This window comes from Leptodactylus fuscus, chromosome 6 (assembly GCF_031893055.1).
Source record: "Leptodactylus fuscus isolate aLepFus1 chromosome 6, aLepFus1.hap2, whole genome shotgun sequence".
In the NCBI taxonomy this organism is placed as follows: domain Eukaryota; kingdom Metazoa; phylum Chordata; class Amphibia; order Anura; family Leptodactylidae; genus Leptodactylus; species Leptodactylus fuscus.
In genome coordinates, this window is record NC_134270.1 from 153,693,571 (window position 1) to 153,717,357 (window position 23,787).

The following is a 23,787-nucleotide window of genomic DNA, read 5'->3' on the forward strand; positions in this document are numbered from 1 at the left end:
GGTCAGAGTGAGAAGCAGTATAAAAGGTCAAAAGTGGAATCAGTATGAGAGGTCAAAGCCAGAAGCAGTCTAAAAGGTCACGGACAGAATCAGTCTACGAAGTCAGAGCCAGAATCAGTGTGAGAGGTCAGACCCAGAAGCAGTATGAGAGATCAGAGCCAGAATCAGTCTGAGAGGTCAGAGCCAGAATCAGTCTGAGAGATGAGAGCAAGAATCAGTATGAGAGATCAGAGCTAAAATCAGTATGGGAGATCAGAGCCAGAATCAGTCTGAGAGGTCAGAGCCAGAATCAGTCTAAGAGGTCAGAGCAAGAAGCAGTATGAGACGTCAGAGCCAGAAGCAGTCTGAGAGGTCAGAGCCAACATTATTCTAAGATGTCAGAGCCAAAATTAGTCTAAGAGGTCAGAGCCAGAAGAAGTATGAGATGTCAGAGCCTGAAGCAGTCTGAGAGGTCAGAGCCAGAATCAGTATGAGATCAGAGCCAGAATCAGTTTGAGAGGTCAGAGCCAGAATCAGTATAAGAGGTCAGAGCTAGAATCAGTATGAGAGGTCAGAGCCAGAATAAGTCTGAGAGGTCAGAGCCAGAATAAGTCTGAGAGGTCAGAGCCAGAATCAGTATGAGATGTCAGAGCCAGAAGCAGTCTGAGAGGTCAGAGCCAGAATCAGTATGAGATCAGAGCCAGAATCAGTTTGAGAGGTCAGAGCCAAAATCAGTATGAGAGGTCAGAGCCAGAATAAGTCTGAGAGGTCAGAGCCAGAATCAGTATGAGAGGTCAGAGCCGGAATCAGACTGAGGTCAGAGCCGGAATCAGACTGAGAGGTCAGAGCCAGAATCAGTGTGAGAGGTCAGAGCAAGAAGCAGTATGAGACATCAGAGCCAGAAGCAGTCTGAGAGGTCAGAGCCAGAAGCAGTATAAGAGGTCAGAGCAAAAATCAGCATGAGATCAGAACCAGAATCAGTGTGAGAGGTCAGAGCCAGAATCACTATGAGAGATCAGAGCCAGAATCAATATGAGAGATCAGAGCCAGAATCAGAATGAGAGATCAGAGCCAGAATCAGTATGAGAGGTCAGAGCCGGAATCAGACTGAGAGGTCAGATCCGAAATCAGTATGAGAGGTCAGAGCCAGAATCAGAATGAGAGATCAGAGCCGGAATCAGTATGAGAGGTCAGAGCCAGAATCAGTCTGAGAGGTCAGACGCAGAAGCAGTTTGAGAGGTCAGAGGCAGAATCAGTATGAGAGATCAGAGCCAGAATCAGACTGAGAGGTCAGAGCCATAATCAGTGTGAGAAATCAGAGCAAGAAGCAGTATAAAAGGTCAAAAGTGGAATCAGTATGAGAGGTCAAAGCCAGAAGCAGTCTGAGAGGTCACGGCCAGAATCAGTCTGCGAATTCAGAGCCAGAATCAGTGTGAGAGGTCAGACCCAGAAGCAGTTTGAGAGGTCAGAGCCAGAATCAGTATGAGAGATCAGAGATAGAATCAGTCTGAGAGAACGGAGCCAGAATCAGTCTGAGAGGTCAGAGCCAGAATCAGTCTGAGAGATGAGAGCAAAAATCAGTATGAGAGATCAGAGCTAGAATCAGTATGAAAGATCAGATCCAGAATCAGTCTGAGAGGTCAGAGCCAGAATCAGTCTAAGAGGTCAGAGTAAGAAGCAGTATGAGACGTCAGAGCCAGAAGCAGTCTGAGAGGTCAGAGCCAATATTAGTCTAAGATGTCAGAGCCAAAATTAGTCTAAGAGGTCAGAGCCAGAAGAAGTATGAGATGTCAGAGCCAGAAGCAGTCTGAGAGGTCAGAGCCAGAATCAGTATGAGAGGTCAGAGCCGGAATCAGACTGAGAGGTCAGAGCCGGAATCAGACTGAGAGGTCAGAGCCAGAATCAGTGTGAGAGGTCAGAGCAAGAAGCAGTATGAGACATCAGAGCCAGAAGCAGTCTGAGAGGTCAGAGCCAGAAGCAGTATAAGAGGTCAGAGCAAAAATCAGCATGAGATCAGAACCAGAATCAGTGTGAGAGGTCAGAGCCAGAATCAGTATGAGACGTCAGAGCCTGAATAAGTCTGAGAGGTCAGAGCCAGAATCAGTATGAGAGGTCAGAGCCAGAATAAGTCTGAGAGGTCAGAGCCTGAATAAGTCTGAGAGGTCAGAGCCAGAATCAGTATGAGAGGTCAGAGCCGGAATCAGACTGAGAGGTCAGAGCCAGAATCAGTGTGAGAGGTCAGAGCAAGAAGCAGTATGAGACATCAGAGCCAGAAGCAGTCTGAGAGGTCAGAGCCAGAAGCAGTATAAGAGGTCAGAGCAAAAATCAGCATGAGATCAGAACCAGAATCAGTGTGAGAGGTCAGAGCCAGAATCAGTATGAGACGTCAGAGCCAGAATCAGTCTGAGAGGTCAGAGCCAGAATCAATATGAGAGATCAGAGCCAGAATCAATATGAGAGATCAGAGCCAGAATCAGAATGAGAGATCAGAGCCAGAATCAGTATCAGAGGTCAGAGCCGGAATCAGACTGAGAGGTCAGATCCGAAATCAGTATGAGAGGTCACAACCAGAATAAGAATGAGAGATCAGAGCCAGAATCAGTATGAGAGGTCAGAGCCAGAATCAGTCTGAGAGGTCAGAGCCGGAATCAGTATGAGAGGTCAGAGCCAGAATCAGTCTGAGAGGTCAGACGCAGAAGCAGTTTGAGAGGTCAGAGGCAGAATCAGTATGAGAGATCAGAGCCAGAATCAGTCTGAGAGGTCAGAGCCGGAATCAGACAGAGAGATCAGAGCCAGAATCAGTCTGAAAGGTCAGAGACAGAAGCAGTATGAGATGTCAGAGCCAGAATCAGTCTGAGAGGTCAGAGCCAGAATTAGTCTGAGAGGTCTGAGCCAGAATCGGTGTGAGAAGTCAGAGCCAGAATCAGTATGAGAGGTCAGAGTCCGGAATCAGACTGAGAGGTCAGAGTCAGAATCAGACTGGGAGGTCAGAGCCGGAATCAGTCTGAGAGGTCAGGGCCAGAATCAGTATGAGAGGACAGAACCAGAAACAGTATGAAAGGTCTGAGCCGAAATCAGTATGAGAGGACAGAACAATAATCAGTATGAGAGATAAGTGCCAAAATCAGTATGAGAGGTCAGAGCCGGAATCAGTCTGAGAGGTCAGAGCCAGAATCAGACTGAAAGGTCAGAGCCAGAATTAGTATGAGAGGTTAGAGCCAGAATCAGTCTGAGAGGTCAGAGCCAGAATTAGTATGAGAGGTCAGAGCCAGAATCAGTCTGAGAGGTCAGAGCCAGAATAAGTCTGAGAGGTCAGAGCCAGAACCGGTATGAGAGGTCAGAGCCAGAAGCAGTATGAAAGGTTAGAACTGGAATCAGACTGAGAGGTCAGAGCCAGAATTAGTATGAGAGGTCAGAGCCAGAATCAGTCTGAGAGGTCAGAGCCAGAATAAGTCTAAGAGGTCAGAGCCAGAACCGGTATGAGAGGTCAGAGCCAGAAGCAGTATGAAAGGTTAGAACTGGAATCAGTACGAGAGGTCAGAGCCAGAATCAGTATGAGAGATCAGAGCAAGAATCAGTCTGAGAGTTCAGAGCCAGAATCAGTATGAGAGGTCAGAGCCGGAATCAGACTGAGAGGTCAGAGCTAGAATCAGTCTGAGAGGTCAGAGCCAGAATCAGTCTGAGAGATCAGAGCCAGAATCAGTCTGAGAGGTCAGAGCCAGAATCAGTCTGAGAGATGAGAGCCAGAATCAGTATGAGAGATCAGAGCCAGAATCAGTATGAGAGATCAGAGCCAGAATTAGTATGAGATGTCAGAGCCAGAATCAGCATGAGAGGTCAGAGCCAGAATCAGTCTGAGAGTTCAGAACCAGAATCAGTCTGAGAGGTCAGAGCCAGAATCAGTCTGAGAGGTAAGAGTCGGAATCAGTCTGAGAGGTCAGAGCCAAAATTAGTCTAAGAGGTCAGAGCCAAAATTAGTCTAAGAGGTCAGAGCCAGAATCAGTATGAGATCAGAGCCAGAATCAGTATGAGAGGTCAGAGGCAGAATCAGTATGAGAGGTCAGAGCTGGAATCAGTATGAGAGGTCAGAGCCAGAATCAGGATGAGAGGTCAGAGCCAAAATCAGTATGAGAGGTCAGATCCAGAATCAGTATGAGAGATCAGAGCCAGAATCAGTCTGAGAGGTCAGAGCCATAATCAGTGTGAGAGGTCAGAGTAAGAAGCAGTATAAAAGGTCAAAAGTGGAATCAGTATGAGAGGTCAAAGCCAGAAGCAGTCTGAGAGGTCACGGACAGAATCAGTCTACGAAGTCAGAGCCAGAATCAGTGTGAGAGGTCAGACCCAGAAGCAGTATGAGAGATCAGAGCCAGAATCAGTATGAGAGGTCAGAGCCAGAATCAGTCTGAGAGATGAGAGCAAGAATCAGTATGAGAGATCAGAGCTAGAATCAGTATGGGAGATCAGAGCCAGAATCAGTCTGAGAGGTCAGAGCCAGAATCAGTCTAAGAGGTCAGAGCAAGAAGCAGTCTGAGAAGTCAGAGCCAGAATCAGTCTGAGAGGTCAGAGCCAGAATCAGTATGAGATCAGAGCCAGAATCAGTTTGAGAGGTCAGAGCCAGAATCAGTATGAGAGGTCAGAGCTAGAATCAGTATGAGAGGTCAGAGCCAGAATAAGTCTGAGAGGTCAGAGTCAGAATAAGTCTGAGAGGTCAGAGCCAGAATCAGTATGAGATGTCAGAGCCAGAATCAGCATGAGAGGTCAGAGCCAGAATCAGTCTGAGAGTTCAGAACCAGAATCAGTCTGAGAGGTCAGAGCCAGAATCAGTCTGAGAGGTAAGAGTCGGAATCAGTCTGAGAGGTCAGAGCCAAAATTAGTCTAAGAGGTCAGAGCCAAAATTAGTCTAAGAGGTCAGAGCCAGAATCAGTATGAGATCAGAGCCAGAATCAGTATGAGAGGTCAGAGGCAGAATCAGTATGAGAGGTCAGAGCCGGAATCAGTCTGAGAGGTCAGAGCCAAAATTAGTCTAAGAGGTCAGAGCCAAAATTAGTCTAAGAGGTCAGAGCCAGAATCAGTATGAGATCAGAGCCAGAATCAGTATGAGAGGTCAGAGCCAGAATCAGTATGAGAGGTCAGAGCCGGAATCAGTATGAGAGGTCAGAGCCAGAATCAGGATGAGAGGTCAGAGCCAAAATCAATATGAGAGGTCAGATCCAGAATCAGTATGAGAGATCAGAGCCAGAATCAGTCTGAGAGGTCAGAGCCATAATCAGTGTGAGAGGTCAGAGTGAGAAGCAGTATAAAAGGTCAAAAGTGGAATCAGTATGAGAGGTCAAAGCCAGAAGCAGTCTAAAAGGTCACGGACAGAATCAGTCTACGAAGTCAGAGCCAGAATCAGTGTGAGAGGTCAGACCCAGAAGCAGTATGAGAGATCAGAGCCAGAATCAGTCTGAGAGGTCAGAGCCAGAATCAGTCTGAGAGATGAGAGCAAGAATCAGTATGAGAGATCAGAGCTAAAATCAGTATGGGAGATCAGAGCCAGAATCAGTCTGAGAGGTCAGAGCCAGAATCAGTCTAAGAGGTCAGAGCAAGAAGCAGTATGAGACGTCAGAGCCAGAAGCAGTCTGAGAGGTCAGAGCCAACATTATTCTAAGATGTCAGAGCCAAAATTAGTCTAAGAGGTCAGAGCCAGAAGAAGTATGAGATGTCAGAGCCTGAAGCAGTCTGAGAGGTCAGAGCCAGAATCAGTATGAGATCAGAGCCAGAATCAGTTTGAGAGGTCAGAGCCAGAATCAGTATAAGAGGTCAGAGCTAGAATCAGTATGAGAGGTCAGAGCCAGAATAAGTCTGAGAGGTCAGAGCCAGAATAAGTCTGAGAGGTCAGAGCCAGAATCAGTATGAGATGTCAGAGCCAGAAGCAGTCTGAGAGGTCAGAGCCAGAATCAGTATGAGATCAGAGCCAGAATCAGTTTGAGAGGTCAGAGCCAAAATCAGTATGAGAGGTCAGAGCCAGAATAAGTCTGAGAGGTCAGAGCCAGAATCAGTATGAGAGGTCAGAGCCGGAATCAGACTGAGGTCAGAGCCGGAATCAGACTGAGAGGTCAGAGCCAGAATCAGTGTGAGAGGTCAGAGCAAGAAGCAGTATGAGACATCAGAGCCAGAAGCAGTCTGAGAGGTCAGAGCCAGAAGCAGTATAAGAGGTCAGAGCAAAAATCAGCATGAGATCAGAACCAGAATCAGTGTGAGAGGTCAGAGCCAGAATCACTATGAGAGATCAGAGCCAGAATCAATATGAGAGATCAGAGCCAGAATCAGAATGAGAGATCAGAGCCAGAATCAGTATGAGAGGTCAGAGCCGGAATCAGACTGAGAGGTCAGATCCGAAATCAGTATGAGAGGTCAGAGCCAGAATCAGAATGAGAGATCAGAGCCGGAATCAGTATGAGAGGTCAGAGCCAGAATCAGTCTGAGAGGTCAGACGCAGAAGCAGTTTGAGAGGTCAGAGGCAGAATCAGTATGAGAGATCAGAGCCAGAATCAGACTGAGAGGTCAGAGCCATAATCAGTGTGAGAAATCAGAGCAAGAAGCAGTATAAAAGGTCAAAAGTGGAATCAGTATGAGAGGTCAAAGCCAGAAGCAGTCTGAGAGGTCACGGCCAGAATCAGTCTGCGAATTCAGAGCCAGAATCAGTGTGAGAGGTCAGACCCAGAAGCAGTTTGAGAGGTCAGAGCCAGAATCAGTATGAGAGATCAGAGATAGAATCAGTCTGAGAGAACGGAGCCAGAATCAGTCTGAGAGGTCAGAGCCAGAATCAGTCTGAGAGATGAGAGCAAAAATCAGTATGAGAGATCAGAGCTAGAATCAGTATGAAAGATCAGATCCAGAATCAGTCTGAGAGGTCAGAGCCAGAATCAGTCTAAGAGGTCAGAGTAAGAAGCAGTATGAGACGTCAGAGCCAGAAGCAGTCTGAGAGGTCAGAGCCAATATTAGTCTAAGATGTCAGAGCCAAAATTAGTCTAAGAGGTCAGAGCCAGAAGAAGTATGAGATGTCAGAGCCAGAAGCAGTCTGAGAGGTCAGAGCCAGAATCAGTATGAGAGGTCAGAGCCGGAATCAGACTGAGAGGTCAGAGCCGGAATCAGACTGAGAGGTCAGAGCCAGAATCAGTGTGAGAGGTCAGAGCAAGAAGCAGTATGAGACATCAGAGCCAGAAGCAGTCTGAGAGGTCAGAGCCAGAAGCAGTATAAGAGGTCAGAGCAAAAATCAGCATGAGATCAGAACCAGAATCAGTGTGAGAGGTCAGAGCCAGAATCAGTATGAGACGTCAGAGCCAGAATCAGTCTGAGAGGTCAGAGCCAGAATCAATATGAGAGATCAGAGCCAGAATCAATCTGAGAGATCAGAGCCAGAATCAGAATGAGAGATCAGAGCCAGAATCAGTATCAGAGGTCAGAGCCGGAATCAGACTGAGAGGTCAGATCCGAAATCAGTATGAGAGGTCACAACCAGAATAAGAATGAGAGATCAGAGCCAGAATCAGTATGAGAGGTCAGAGCCAGAATCAGTCTGAGAGGTCAGAGCCGGAATCAGTATGAGAGGTCAGAGCCAGAATCAGTCTGAGAGGTCAGACGCAGAAGCAGTTTGAGAGGTCAGAGGCAGAATCAGTATGAGAGATCAGAGCCAGAATCAGTCTGAGAGGTCAGAGCCGGAATCAGACAGAGAGATCAGAGCCAGAATCAGTCTGAAAGGTCAGAGACAGAAGCAGTATGAGATGTCAGAGCCAGAATCAGTCTGAGAGGTCAGAGCCAGAATTAGTCTGAGAGGTCTGAGCCAGAATCGGTGTGAGAAGTCAGAGCCAGAATCAGTATGAGAGGTCAGAGTCCGGAATCAGACTGAGAGGTCAGAGTCAGAATCAGACTGGGAGGTCAGAGCCGGAATCAGTCTGAGAGGTCAGGGCCAGAATCAGTATGAGAGGACAGAACCAGAAACAGTATGAAAGGTCTGAGCCGAAATCAGTATGAGAGGACAGAACAATAATCAGTATGAGAGATAAGTGCCAAAATCAATATGAGAGGTCAGAGCCGGAATCAGTCTGAGAGGTCAGAGCCAGAATCAGACTGAAAGGTCAGAGCCAGAATTAGTATGAGAGGTTAGAGCCAGAATCAGTCTGAGAGGTCAGAGCCAGAATCAGACTGAAAGGTCAGAGCCAGAATTAGTATGAGAGGTCAGAGCCAGAATCAGTCTGAGAGGTCAGAGCCAGAATAAGTCTGAGAGGTCAGAGCCAGAACCGGTATGAGAGGTCAGAGCCAGAAGCAGTATGAAAGGTTAGAACTGGAATCAGACTGAGAGGTCAGAGCCAGAATTAGTATGAGAGGTCAGAGCCAGAATCAGTCTGAGAGGTCAGAGCCAGAATAAGTCTAAGAGGTCAGAGCCAGAACCGGTATGAGAGGTCAGAGCCAGAAGCAGTATGAAAGGTTAGAACTGGAATCAGTACGAGAGGTCAGAGCCAGAATCAGTATGAGAGATCAGAGCAAGAATCAGTCTGAGAGTTCAGAGCCAGAATCAGTATGAGAGGTCAGAGCCGGAATCAGACTGAGAGGTCAGAGCTAGAATCAGTCTGAGAGGTCAGAGCCAGAATCAGTCTGAGAGATCAGAGCCAGAATCAGTCTGAGAGGTCAGAGCCAGAATCAGTCTGAGAGATGAGAGCCAGAATCAGTATGAGAGGTCAGAGCCGGAATCAGACTGAGAGGTCAGATCCGAAATCAGTATGAGAGGTCAGAGCCAGAATCAGAATGAGAGATCAGAGCCGGAATCAGTATGAGAGGTCAGAGCCAGAATCAGTCTGAGAGGTCAGACGCAGAAGCAGTTTGAGAGGTCAGAGGCAGAATCAGTATGAGAGATCAGAGCCAGAATCAGACTGAGAGGTCAGAGCCATAATCAGTGTGAGAAATCAGAGCAAGAAGCAGTATAAAAGGTCAAAAGTGGAATCAGTATGAGAGGTCAAAGCCAGAAGCAGTCTGAGAGGTCACGGCCAGAATCAGTCTGCGAATTCAGAGCCAGAATCAGTGTGAGAGGTCAGACCCAGAAGCAGTTTGAGAGGTCAGAGCCAGAATCAGTATGAGAGATCAGAGATAGAATCAGTCTGAGAGAACGGAGCCAGAATCAGTCTGAGAGGTCAGAGCCAGAATCAGTCTGAGAGATGAGAGCAAAAATCAGTATGAGAGATCAGAGCTAGAATCAGTATGAAAGATCAGATCCAGAATCAGTCTGAGAGGTCAGAGCCAGAATCAGTCTAAGAGGTCAGAGTAAGAAGCAGTATGAGACGTCAGAGCCAGAAGCAGTCTGAGAGGTCAGAGCCAATATTAGTCTAAGATGTCAGAGCCAAAATTAGTCTAAGAGGTCAGAGCCAGAAGAAGTATGAGATGTCAGAGCCAGAAGCAGTCTGAGAGGTCAGAGCCAGAATCAGTATGAGAGGTCAGAGCCGGAATCAGACTGAGAGGTCAGAGCCGGAATCAGACTGAGAGGTCAGAGCCAGAATCAGTGTGAGAGGTCAGAGCAAGAAGCAGTATGAGACATCAGAGCCAGAAGCAGTCTGAGAGGTCAGAGCCAGAAGCAGTATAAGAGGTCAGAGCAAAAATCAGCATGAGATCAGAACCAGAATCAGTGTGAGAGGTCAGAGCCAGAATCAGTATGAGACGTCAGAGCCAGAATCAGTCTGAGAGGTCAGAGCCAGAATCAATATGAGAGATCAGAGCCAGAATCAATATGAGAGATCAGAGCCAGAATCAGAATGAGAGATCAGAGCCAGAATCAGTATCAGAGGTCAGAGCCGGAATCAGACTGAGAGGTCAGATCCGAAATCAGTATGAGAGGTCACAACCAGAATAAGAATGAGAGATCAGAGCCAGAATCAGTATGAGAGGTCAGAGCCAGAATCAGTCTGAGAGGTCAGAGCCGGAATCAGTATGAGAGGTCAGAGCCAGAATCAGTCTGAGAGGTCAGACGCAGAAGCAGTTTGAGAGGTCAGAGGCAGAATCAGTATGAGAGATCAGAGCCAGAATCAGTCTGAGAGGTCAGAGCCGGAATCAGACAGAGAGATCAGAGCCAGAATCAGTCTGAAAGGTCAGAGACAGAAGCAGTATGAGATGTCAGAGCCAGAATCAGTCTGAGAGGTCAGAGCCAGAATTAGTCTGAGAGGTCTGAGCCAGAATCGGTGTGAGAAGTCAGAGCCAGAATCAGTATGAGAGGTCAGAGTCCGGAATCAGACTGAGAGGTCAGAGTCAGAATCAGACTGGGAGGTCAGAGCCGGAATCAGTCTGAGAGGTCAGGGCCAGAATCAGTATGAGAGGACAGAACCAGAAACAGTATGAAAGGTCTGAGCCGAAATCAGTATGAGAGGACAGAACAATAATCAGTATGAGAGATAAGTGCCAAAATCAGTATGAGAGGTCAGAGCCGGAATCAGTCTGAGAGGTCAGAGCCAGAATCAGACTGAAAGGTCAGAGCCAGAATTAGTATGAGAGGTTAGAGCCAGAATCAGTCTGAGAGGTCAGAGCCAGAATCAGACTGAAAGGTCAGAGCCAGAATTAGTATGAGAGGTCAGAGCCAGAATCAGTCTGAGAGGTCAGAGCCAGAATAAGTCTGAGAGGTCAGAGCCAGAACCGGTATGAGAGGTCAGAGCCAGAAGCAGTATGAAAGGTTAGAACTGGAATCAGACTGAGAGGTCAGAGCCAGAATTAGTATGAGAGGTCAGAGCCAGAATCAGTCTGAGAGGTCAGAGCCAGAATAAGTCTAAGAGGTCAGAGCCAGAACCGGTATGAGAGGTCAGAGCCAGAAGCAGTATGAAAGGTTAGAACTGGAATCAGTACGAGAGGTCAGAGCCAGAATCAGTATGAGAGATCAGAGCAAGAATCAGTCTGAGAGTTCAGAGCCAGAATCAGTATGAGAGGTCAGAGCCGGAATCAGACTGAGAGGTCAGAGCTAGAATCAGTCTGAGAGGTCAGAGCCAGAATCAGTCTGAGAGATCAGAGCCAGAATCAGTCTGAGAGGTCAGAGCCAGAATCAGTCTGAGAGATGAGAGCCAGAATCAGTATGAGAGATCAGAGCCAGAATCAGTATGAGAGATCAGAGCCAGAATTAGTATGAGATGTCAGAGCCAGAATCAGCATGAGAGGTCAGAGCCAGAATCAGTCTGAGAGTTCAGAACCAGAATCAGTCTGAGAGGTCAGAGCCAGAATCAGTCTGAGAGGTAAGAGTCGGAATCAGTCTGAGAGGTCAGAGCCAAAATTAGTCTAAGAGGTCAGAGCCAAAATTAGTCTAAGAGGTCAGAGCCAGAATCAGTATGAGATCAGAGCCAGAATCAGTATGAGAGGTCAGAGGCAGAATCAGTATGAGAGGTCAGAGCCGGAATCAGTATGAGAGGTCAGAGCCAGAATCAGGATGAGAGGTCAGAGCCAAAATCAGTATGAGAGGTCAGATCCAGAATCAGTATGAGAGATCAGAGCCAGAATCAGTCTGAGAGGTCAGAGCCATAATCAGTGTGAGAGGTCAGAGTAAGAAGCAGTATAAAAGGTCAAAAGTGGAATCAGTATGAGAGGTCAAAGCCAGAAGCAGTCTGAGAGGTCACGGACAGAATCAGTCTACGAAGTCAGAGCCAGAATCAGTGTGAGAGGTCAGACCCAGAAGCAGTATGAGAGATCAGAGCCAGAATCAGTATGAGAGGTCAGAGCCAGAATCAGTCTGAGAGATGAGAGCAAGAATCAGTATGAGAGATCAGAGCTAGAATCAGTATGGGAGATCAGAGCCAGAATCAGTCTGAGAGGTCAGAGCCAGAATCAGTCTAAGAGGTCAGAGCAAGAAGCAGTCTGAGAAGTCAGAGCCAGAATCAGTCTGAGAGGTCAGAGCCAGAATCAGTATGAGATCAGAGCCAGAATCAGTTTGAGAGGTCAGAGCCAGAATCAGTATGAGAGGTCAGAGCTAGAATCAGTATGAGAGGTCAGAGCCAGAATAAGTCTGAGAGGTCAGAGTCAGAATAAGTCTGAGAGGTCAGAGCCAGAATCAGTATGAGAGGTCAGAGCCGGAATCAGACTGAGAGGTCAGAGCCGGAATCAGACTGAGAGGTCAGAGCCAGAATCAGTGTGAGAGGTCAGAGCAAGAAGCAGTATGAGACATCAGAGCCAGAAGCAGTCTGAGAGGTCAGAGCCAGAAGCAGTATAAGAGGTCAGAGCAAAAATCAGCATGAGATCAGAACCAGAATCAGTGTGAGAGGTCAGAGCCAGAATCAGTATGAGACGTCAGAGCCAGAATCAGTCTGAGAGGTCAGAGCCAGAATCAATATGAGAGATCAGAGCCAGAATCAATATGAGAGATCAGAGCCAGAATCAGAATGAGAGATCAGAGCCAGAATCAGTATGAGAGGTCAGAGCCGGAATCAGACTGAGAGGTCAGATCCGAAATCAGTATGAGAGGTCAGAGCCAGAATGAGAGATCAGAGCCAGAATCAGTATGAGAGGTCAGAGCCAGAATCAGTCTGAGAGGTCAGAGCCAGAATCAGTATGAGAGGTCAGAGCCGGAATCAGTCTGAGAGGTCAGAGCCAGAATCAGTTTGAGAGGTCAGAGGCAGAATCAGTATGAGTGATCAGAGCCAGAATCAGTCTGAGAGGTCAGAGCCGGAATCAGACAGAGAGATCAGAGCCAGAATCAGTCTGAAAGGTCAGAGACAGAAGCAGTATGAGATGTCAGAGCCAGAATCAGTCTGAGAGGTCAGAGCCAGAATTAGTCTGAGAGGTCTGAGCCAGAATCGGTGTGAGAGGTCAGAGCCCGAATCAGTATGAGAGGTCAGAGTCCGGAATCAGACTGAGAGGTCAGAGTCAGAAACAGACTGGGAGGTCAGAGCCGGAATCAGTCTGAGAGGTCAGAGCCAGAATCAGTATGAAAGGTCAGAGCCAGAATCAGTATGAGAGGACAGAACCAGAAACAGTATGAAAGGTCTGAGCCGAAATCAGTATGAGAGGACAGAACAATAATCAGTATGAGAGATCAGTGCCAAAATCAGTATGAGAGGTCAGAGCCGGAATCAGTCTGAGAGGTCAGAGCCAGAATCAGACTGAAAGGTCAGAACCAGAATTAGTATGAGAGGTCAGAGCCAGAATCAGTCTGAGAGGTCAGAGCCAGAATAAGTCTGAGAGGTCAGAGCCAGAACCGGTATGAGAGGTCAGAGCCAGAAGCAGTATGAAAGGTTAGAACTGGAATCAGACTGAGAGGTCAGAGCCAGAATTAGTAGGAGAGGTCAGAGCCAGAATCAGTCTGAGAGGTCAGAGCCAGAATAAGTCTAAGAGGTCAGAGCCAGAACCGGTATGAGAGGTCAGAGCCAGAAGCAGTATGAAAGGTTAGAACTGGAATCAGTACGAGAGGTCAGAGCCAGAATCAGTATGAGAGATCAGAGCAAGAATCAGTCTGAGAGTTCAGAGCCAGAATCAGTATGAGAGGTCAGAGCCGGAATCAGACTGAGAGGTCAGAGCTAGAATCAGTCTGAGAGGTCAGAGCCAGAATCAGTCTGAGATATCAGAGCCAGAATCAGTCTGAGAGGTCAGAGCCAGAATCAGTCTGAGAGATGAGAGCCAGAATCAGTATGAGAGATCAGAGCCAGAATCAGTATGAGAGATCAGAGCCAGAATTAGTATGAGATGTCAGAGCCAGAATCAGCATGAGAGGTCAGAGCCAGAATCAGTCTGAGAGTTCAGAACCAGAATCAGTCTGAGAAGTCAGAGTCAGAAGTAGTATTAGACGTCAGAGCCAGAAGCAGTCTAAGAGGTCAGAGTCAGAATCAGTCTGAGAGGTCAAAGTCGGAATCAGTCTGAGAGGTCAGAGCCAAAATTAGTCTAAGAGGTCAGAGCCAAAATTAGTCTAAGAGGTCAGAGCCAGAATCAGTATGAGATCAGAGCCAGAATCAGTATGAGAGGCCAGAGCCAGAATCAGTATGAGAGGTCAGAGCCGGAATCAGTATGAGAGGTCAGAGCCAGAATCAGGATGAGAGGTCAGAGCCAAAATCAGTATGAGAGGTTAGATCCAGAATCAGTATGAGATCAGAGCCAGAATCAGTCTGAGAGGTCAGAGCCATAATCAGTGTGAGAGGTCAGAGTGAGAAGCAGTATGAGAGGTCAGAGCCAGAAGCAGTCTGAGAGGTCACGGACAGAATCAGTCTACGAAGTCAGAGCCAGAATCAGTGTGAGAGGTCAGACCCAGAAGCAGTATGAGAGATCAGAGCCAGAATCAGTCTGAGAGGTCAGAGCCAGAATCAGTCTGAGAGATGAGAGCAAGAATCAGTATGAGAGATCAGAGCTAGAATCAGTATGGGAGATCAGAGCCAGAATCAGTCTGAGAGGTCAGAGCCAGAATCAGTCTAAGAGGTCAGAGCAAGAAGCAGTATGAGACGTCAGAGCCAGAAGCAGTCTGAGAGGTCAGAGCCAACATTAGTCTAAGATGTCAGAGCCAAAATTAGTCTAAGAGGTCAGAGCCAGAAGAAGTATGAGATGTCAGAGCCAGAAGCAGTCTGAGAGGTCAGAGCCAGAATCAGTATGAGATCAGAGCCAGAATCAGTTTGAGAGGTCAGAGCCAGAGTCAGTATGAGAGGTCAGAGCTAGAATCAGTATGAGAGGTCAGAGCCAGAATAAGTCTGAGAGGTCAGAGCCTGAATAAGTCTGAGAGGTCAGAGCCAGAATCAGTATGAGAGGTCAGAGCCAGAATCAGACTGAGAGGTCAGAGCCAGAATCAGTGTGAGAGGTCAGAGCAAGAAGCAGTATGAGACATCAGAGCCAGAAGCAGTCTGAGAGGTCAGAGCCAGAAGCAGTATAAGAGGTCAGAGCAAAAATCAGCATGAGATCAGAACCAGAATCAGTGTGAGAGGTCAGAGCCAGAATCAGTATGAGACGTCAGAGCCAGAATCAGTCTGAGAGGTCAGAGCCAGAATCAATATGAGAGATCAGAGCCAGAATCAATATGAGAGATCAGAGCCAGAATCAGAATGAGAGATCAGAGCCAGAATCAGTCTGAGAGGTCAGATCCAGAATCAGTCTGAGAGGTCAGAGCCAGAATCAGTCTGAGAGATCAGAGCCAGAATCAGTCTGAGAGGTCAGAGCCAGAATCAGTACGAGAGGTCAGAGTCAGAATTAGTCTGAGAGGTCAGAGCCAGAATCAGTCCGAGAGGTCAGAGCCGGAATCAGTCTGAGAGGTCAGAGCCAGAAGCAATATGAGAGGTCAGAGCCAGAATCAGTATGAGAGATCAGAGCCAGAATCAATCTGAGAGGTCAGAGCTAGAATCAGTCTAAGAGGTCAGAGTAAGAAGCAGTATGAGACGTCAGAGCCAGAAGCAGTCTGAGAGGTCAGAGCCAGAATAATTATGAGAGGTTAGAGCCAGGATCAGTCTGAGAGGTCAGAGCAAGAATCAGTCTGAGAGGTCAGAGCCAGAGTCTGTCTGAGAGGTCAGAGCCAGAATCAGTATAAGAGGTCAGAGCCAGAATCAGTCTGAGAGATCAGAGCCAGAATCAGTATAAGAGGTCAGAGCCAGAATCAGTATGAGAAGTCAGAGTCAGAATTAGTATGAGGTCAGAGCCAGAATCAGTCTGAGAGGTCAGAGCCAGAATCAGTATGAGAGGTCAGAGCCAGAATCAGTATGAGAGGTCAGATCCAGAATCAGTATGAGAGGTCAGAACCAGAATCTATATGAGAGATCAGAGCGAGAATCAATACCAGAGATCAGAGCCAGAATCAGTAAGAGAGGTCAGAGCCGGAATCAATATGAGAGGTCAGAGCCAGAATCAGTCTGAGAGGTCAGAGCCAGAATTAGTCTGAGAGGTCAGAGCCAGAATCAGTCCGAGAGGTCAGAGCCGGAATCAGTCTGAGAGGTCAGAGCCAGAAGCAATATGAAAGGTCAGAGCCAGAATCAGTATGAGAGATCAGAGCCAGAATCAGTCTGAGAGGTCAGAGCCAGAATCAGTGTGAGAGGTCAGAGCGAGAAGCAGTATAAAAGGTCAAAACTGTAATCAGTATGAGAAGTCAAAGCCAGAAGCAGTCTGAGAGGTCACGGCCAGAATCAGTCTGAGAAGTCAGAGCCAGAATCAGTCTGAGAGGTCAGACTCAGAATCAGTCTGAGAGTTCAGAGCCAGAATCAGTATGAGAGATCAGAGCCAGAATCAGTCTGAGAGATGAGAGCAAGAATCAGTATGAGAGATCAGAGCTAGAATCAGTATGGGAGATCAGATCCAGAATCAGTCTGAGAGGTCAGAGCTAGAATCAGTCTAAGAGGTCAGAGTAAGAAGCAGTATGAGACGTCAGAGCCAGAAGCAGTCTGAGAGGTCAGAGCCAGAATCAGTATGAGAGGTCAGAGCCAGAATCAGTATGAGAGGTCAGAGCCAAAATCAGTCTAAGAGGTCAGAGCCAGAAGAAGTATGAGATGTCAGAGCCAGAAGCATTCTGAGAGGTCAGAGCCAGAATCAGTATGAGAGATCAGAGACAGAATCAGTCTGAGAGGTCAGAGCCAGAATCAGTCTGAGATGTCACAGCCAGAATCAGTATGAGAGGTCAGAGCCGGAATCAGTCTGAGAGGTCAGAGCCAGAATCAGTATGAGATGTTAGAGCCAGAAGAAGTATGAGATGTCAGAGTCAGAAGCAGTCTTAGAGGTAAGAGCCAGAATCAGTATGAGAGGTCAGAGCCAGAATCAGTCTGAGAGGTCAGAGCCAGAAGCAGTCTGAGAGGTCAGAGCCAAAATCAGTCTGAGAGGTCAGAGCCAGAAGAAGTATGAGATGTCAAATCCAGAAGCACTCTGAGAGGTCAGAGCCAGAAGCAGTCTGAGAGGTCAGAGCCGGAATCAGTCTGAGAGGTCAGAGTCGGAATCAGACTGAGAGGTCAGAGCCAGAATCAGTCTGAGAGATCAGAGCCAAAATCAGTCTGAGAGGTCAGAGCCAGAATCAGTATGAGAGGTAAGAGCCAGAAGTAGTCTGAGAAGTCAGAGCCAAAATCAGTCTGAGAGGTCAGAGCCAGAATCAGTTTGAGAGGTCAGAGCCAGAATCAGTCTGAGAAGTCAGAGCCAGAAGTAGTATGAAAGGTCAGAACTGGAATCAGTATGAGAGTTCAGAGCCAGAATCAGTATGAGAGATCAGTGCCAGAATCAGTATGAGAGGTCAGAGCCAGAAGCAGTATGAAAGGTCAGAGCCAGAATCAGTATGAGAGGTCAGAGCCAGAAGCAGTATGAGACATCAGAGCCAGAATCAGTCTGAGAAGTCAGAGCTGGAATCAGACTGAGAGGTCAGAGCCAGAATCATTCTGAGAGGTCAGAGTCAGTATCAGTATGATACGTCAGAGCTAGAAGCAGTCTGAGAGGTCAGAGCCAGAAGCAATATAAGAGGTCAGAGCCAGAATCAGTATGAGAGATCAGAGCCAGAATCAGTCTGAGAGGTCAGAGCCAGAATCAGTCTGAGAGGTCAGAGCCAGAATCAGTCTGAGAGGTCAGAGCGAGAAGTCCAGAACACTCTCAGTGAAGTAGGTGTATCTGTCTCTAAGTCAACAGTAAAGAGAAGACTCCATGAAAGTAAATACAAAGGGTTCACATCTAGATGCAAACCATTCATCAATTCCAAAAATAGACAGGCCAGAGTTAAATTTGCTGAAAAACACCTCAAGAAGCCAGCTCAGTTCTGGAAAAGTATTCTATGGACAGATGAGACAAAGATCAACCTGTACCAGAATGATGGGAAGAAAAAAGTTTGTAGAAGAAAGGGAACAGCACATGATCCAAGGCACACCACATCCTCTGTAAAACATGTTGGAGGCAACGTGATGGCATGGGCATGCATGGCTTTCAATGGCACTGGGTCACTTGTGTTTATTGATGACATAACAGCAGACAAGAGTAGCTGGATGAATTCTGAAGTGTACCGGGATATACTTTCAGCCCAGATTCAGCCAAATGCTGCCAAGTTGATCGGACGGCGCTTCATAGTACAGAGGGACAATGACCCCAAGCATACAGCCAAAGCTACCCAGGAGTTCATGAGTGCAAAAAAGTGGAACATTCTGCAATGGCCAAGTCAATCACCAGATCTTAACCCAATTGAGCATGCATTTCACTTGCTCAAATCCAGACTTAAGGCGGAAAGACCCACAAACAAGCAAGACCTGAAGGCTGCGGCTGTAAAGGCCTGGCAAAGCATTAAGAAGGAGGAAACCCAGCGTTTGGTGATGTCCATGGGTTCCAGACTTAAGGCAGTTATTGTCTCCAAAGGATTCGCAACAAAATATTGAAAATAAAAATATTTTGTTTGGGTTATGTTTATTTGTCCAATTACTTTTGAGCTCCTAAAATGTGGAATGTTTGTAAAGAAATGTGTACAATTCCTACATTTTCTATCAGATATTTTTGTTCAACCCTTCAAATTAAACGTTACAATCTGCACTTGAATTCTGTTGTAGAGGTTTCATTTCAAAACCAATGTGGTGGCATGCAGAGCCCAACTCGCGAAAATTGTGTCACTGTCCAAATATTTCTGGCCCTAACTGTATATACATACTAGCTGGTACCCGCGACTTCATCTGCGGTGATTGTAGAAGTTTGTTTATACAGGCGCGGGTAAGGTTTTAGTAGTGTGTATAAGGTGTGGGATATAAAATGTAACTTTGTATCTTGTTTTTGCTGTAATTCTGAGAATACGTGAGACTTTTGTGTTGAATGTAATTTGTATTTCAGCCGCTATACGGTGTTCTGAGAAACTGTACATAGTGTGTTTGGGACAGAGGTATTTCAGGTTAATATACTTCGATATACGACATTGTATGATTTGTTATTTTCCGCCAGTACATGTAAGTTTTGGGCACAGGATACTCTGGAGCAAGCAACATAAAGTCTGGCCCTGTGCATGACAGTTTAGTAACCCATCATGTCCTTCACATTAACCCTTGTGTAAGAGTTACTGAGACTTGGAGGTAATAATTAAGTATCTTCATTATTGAGGTCTTTTATTAGTACCTCCATATGTCTCACATATTAGTAATCTTTATATGGGGCACACAGGGGTTAATATGAGGGACATGATGGGGTTTATTCCTATTAATGTGAGGCACATGGAGTTACTAATAACCCCAAATGCCTGACATTAATGAGAATAGGAACTACAGGAAGGGACCTGTGTGTTTCTTCACTTTGCTAGCAGCTTCCTCTCCTCCTCGGGAACGTTTGCAGGATGCAGACGGCAGGAGCTATCACTATAGCAGGCAGAGACCTGAGCGATTAAGCTCCACCCCCTGGGTTTCCTGCACCCCTCTCATTGGAGGGCAGTGAGAGAAGGGGAGTGTCCTTATGCCTCAGCTCTAGCAGAGCACTGAAGGGACACTCCGACTTCATTTAACTCTTGCAGGTCCTGTGCTGCTGGTGTGCCAGTGAAATATGGCAGGAGTGCGACTCTTGGCATGTGTGCCAGGGGTTGCTGACCTCTGCTGTAGAGGGTAATATGAATTTTGTGGCTTGCTATGGTCCAAAGTGTGTGAGATTGCAGAGATAGTGATGTGAGTTTGGGTTTTGTGGGGGTCCTGGGAAAAAACGTATGTGCGCTATTGTGACGAAAAGTAGCCTATTGTGCAATCCTGTGTAGTGACTATGTTTGTGGAAAATTTCAGCCAAATTGATGTAACGGGTTTTGCGTGATTGAGTAACATCTAAACATCCAAACATCCAAACCCACAAACATTTCACAATTATAATATACTAGCTGGTACCCGTGACTTCGTCTGCGGTGATTGTAGTAGTGGGTGAATACAGGCGTGGGTAAGGTTTGCGTAGTGTGTATAAGGTATGGGATATGAAATGTAACTTTGTATGTTGTTTTTGCTGTAATTCAGAGAATACGTGAGACTTCTGTGTTGAATGTAATTTGTATTTGAGCTGCTATACGGTGTTGTGAGAAACTTTACATAGTGACTTTGGGACAGAGGGATTTGAAGTTAACCCTTTCCCGCCGATGGCATTTTTTGATTTTCGTTTTTGACTCCCCTCCTTCTAAACCCCATAACTTTTTTATTTCTTCGCTCTCAGAGCCATATGAGGTCTTAATTTTTCCTGGGACAAATTTTTCTTCATGATGCCACCATTATTTATTCTATATAATGTACTGGGAAGCAGGGGAAAAATTCAGAATGGGGTGGATTTGACGAAAAAATGCATTTCTGCGACTTTCTTACGGGCTTTGGTTTTACGGCATTCACTGTGCAACCAAAATTACATGTCCCCTGTATTCTGTGTTTCGTTACGATGCTGGGGATACCAAATTTATATGGTTTTATTTACTTTTTGACCCTTTAAAAAAATCCAAAACTGTGTTAAAATTTTTTTTTTGAAAAGTCGTCATATTCCGACAGCTGTAACTTTTATATACGTCCGTGTACGGGGATGTATAGGGCGTCTTTTTTTGCAGGGTCGGGTGTACTTTTTAGTTCTACCATTTTCTACCATTTTCACTTTTTATTCAAATTTTTATCAGAATCAAAACAGTGAAAAAACGGCGGTTTGGCACTTTTGACCATTTTTCCCACTACGGCGTTTACCGAACAGGAAAAATATTTGTATAGCTTTGTAGAGCGGGCGATTTCGGACGCGGGGATAGCTAACATGTATGTGTTTCACAGTTTTTAACTACTTTTATATGTGTTCTAGGGAAAGGGGGGTGATTTGAATTTTTAATCCTTTTTATATATTTTTTATTTACTTTTTTTAAACTTTTTTTTTTTTGCATTTATTAGACCTCCTAGGGGTATTGACATGGGTGGGCGGTGTCGCGGATTGTCAGAGCGGTGGGGGTCGGCAAACATGGTTGCTCCGGAGCGTTAAAGAGAGCCTCCTGGAGTATCGTTAAGGTGAGGGGCAAAGTGGTAAAGTATATGTACAGTTAGGGCCAGAAATATTTGGACAGTGACACAAGTTTTGTTATTTTAGCTGTTTACTAAAACATGTTCAGAAATACAATTATATATATAATATGGGCTGAAAGTGCACACTCCCAGCTGCAATATGAGAGTTTCCACATCCAAATCGGAGAAAGGGTTTAGGAATCATAGCTCTGTAATGCATAGCCTCCTCTTTTTCAAGGGACCAAAAGTAATTGGACAATGGACTCTAAGGGCTGCAATTAACTCTGAAGGTGTCTCCCTCGTAAACCTGTAATCAATGAAGTAGTTAAAAGGTCTGGGGTTGATTCCAGGTGTGTGATTTTGCATTTGGAAGCTGTTGCTGTGACTAGACAACATGAGGTCAAAGGAACTCTCATTTGAGGTGAAGCAGAACATCCTGAGGCTGAAAAAAAAGAAAAAATCCATCAGAGAGATAGCAGACATGCTTGGAGTAGCAAAATCAACTGGTGAGCTTGGGAACTCAAAAAGGCCTGGGCGTCCACGGATAACAACAGTGGTGGATGATCGCCGCATACTTTCTTTGGTCAAGAAGAACCCGTTCACAACATCAACTGAAGTCCAGAACACTCTCAGTGAAGTAGGTGTATCTGTCTCTAAGTCAACAGTAAAGAGAAGACTCCATGAAAGTAAATACAAAGGGTTCACATCTAGATGAAAACCATTCATCAATTCCAAAAATAGACAGGCCAGAGTTAAATTTGCTGAAAAACACCTCAAGAAGCCAGCTCAGTTCTGGAAAAGTATTCTATGGACAGATGAGACAAAGATCAACCTGTACCAGAATGATGGGAAGAAAAAAGTTTGGAGAAGAAAGGGAACAGCACATGATCCAAGGCACACCACATCCTCTGTAAAACATGGTGGAGGCAACGTGATGGCATGGGCATGCATGGCTTTCAATGGCACTGGGTCACTTGTGTTTATTGATGACATAACAGCAGACAAGAGTAGCCGGATGAATTCTGAAGTGTACCGGGATATACTTTCAGCCCAGATTCAGCCAAATGCTGCCAAGTTGATCGGACGGCGTTTCATAGTACAGATGGACAATGACCCCAAGCATACAGCCAAAGCTACCCAGGAGTTCATGAGTGCAAAAAAGTGGAACATTCTGCAATGGCCAAGTCAATCACCAGATCTTAACCCAATTGAGCATGCATTTCACTTGCTCAAATCCAGACTTAAGGCGGAAAGACCCACAAACAAGCAAGACCTGAAGGCTGCGGCTGTAAAGGCCTGGCAAAGCATTAAGAAGGAGGAAACCCAGCGTTTGGTGATGTCCATGGGTTCCAGACTTAAGGCAGTGATTGTCTCCAAAGGATTCGCAACAAAATATTGAAAATAAAAATATTTTGTTTGGGTTATGTTTATTTGTCCAATTACTTTTGAGCTCCTAAAATGTGGAGTGTTTGTAAAGAAATGTGTACAATTCCTACATTTTCTATCAGATATTTTTGTTCAACCCTTCAAATTAAACGTTATAATCTGCACTTGAATTCTGTTGTAGAGGTTTCATTTCAAAACCAATGTGGTGGCATGCAGAGCCCAACTCGCGAAAATTGTGTCACTGTCCAAATATTTCTGGCCCTAACTGTATATGAGATTGTGTGGGGTTAGGGGCGAGGCTGTAGAGGGCAATATGAATTTTGTGGCTTGCTATGGTCCAAAGTGTGTGAGATTGCAGACATGGCGGTGTGAGTTTGGGTTTTGTGGGGGTCCTGGCACAAACGTATGTGCGCTATTGTGACGAAAAGTAGCCTATTGCGCAATCGGGTGTATTAACTATGTTTGTGGAAACTTTCAGCCAAATCGGTCGAGCGGGTTTTGCGTGATTGACTAACAAACATCCAAACACACAAACCCACAAACATCCAAACTCACAAACTTTCACAGGATGTATCTATGTGCAGGAATGTGTATTTCCTGTATTCTTATTGATAATCATATACATGTACAATGTCTCTCTTGGCCAGTTCTGGCGCCCCCTATAGACACTCCACTCTACCGTAGCTGCTCCTGTAGTGAGGTGACTAGATTGCAGTTTCTGGCGGCAGCTCCTATTAGCAACTCCATTCTAGTCACCTCAGTACTGAACAGTCTACATTGGAGTTGATTCTAGTAGTTCCTCCCTCCAGCAACTCCAATCTAGTCACCTCTCTAGTGAATTGTCTACAGTAGATTGGAGTTGCTGGAGGGAGGACCTACCAGGAGCAACTCCATTCTAGACGCAACCGTTTGGATGCCCCATCTGCCTATCCTTTGAACTCTAAGCCTGGTTTACGACATACTTATCCCAGGGAACGCGGTCCATGTCCCAGTCATTTCTGCCAGCCTGGACAGACGCGTTAGACATAGAGATGCATAAAACTTATCAAACATTTTGCAACGTTTGATAAATTTGGTGCAACTTATCCCAACATAGACTCCAGCAATACTGAGCCACAATACTAACCCTGATCAATATGTGATTGGTGAGGGTCTGACACTCAGGACCCCCATGAATAACCTGGAAGCACAGCATCATACACATTGTAGGAGCTGTTTTTGGTATCATAGCTCAGCCTCATTCACTTGAATGGGGCTGAGCTGCTGCTGTATCATGTGACCAATGAATCTGACGTCATCAACCTAGGGAAAAGGACAGAAACCCTAATCGGCAGGGGTTCTAGTGTCACATATAGATGACCTATCCTAAGCGAGCATCACAAGGCCATGTGTCCAGCCTGTATGAAACAATGAAGATCTTATTATCCCACATGATATTGTATAGTCAGATACAAGCAGCAGTGATCTGCAGACCTCCCACTGCAGAGCATTGTTGTGCCCAGAGTCACAAGATGACGTCACGAAGGGGAAGCTC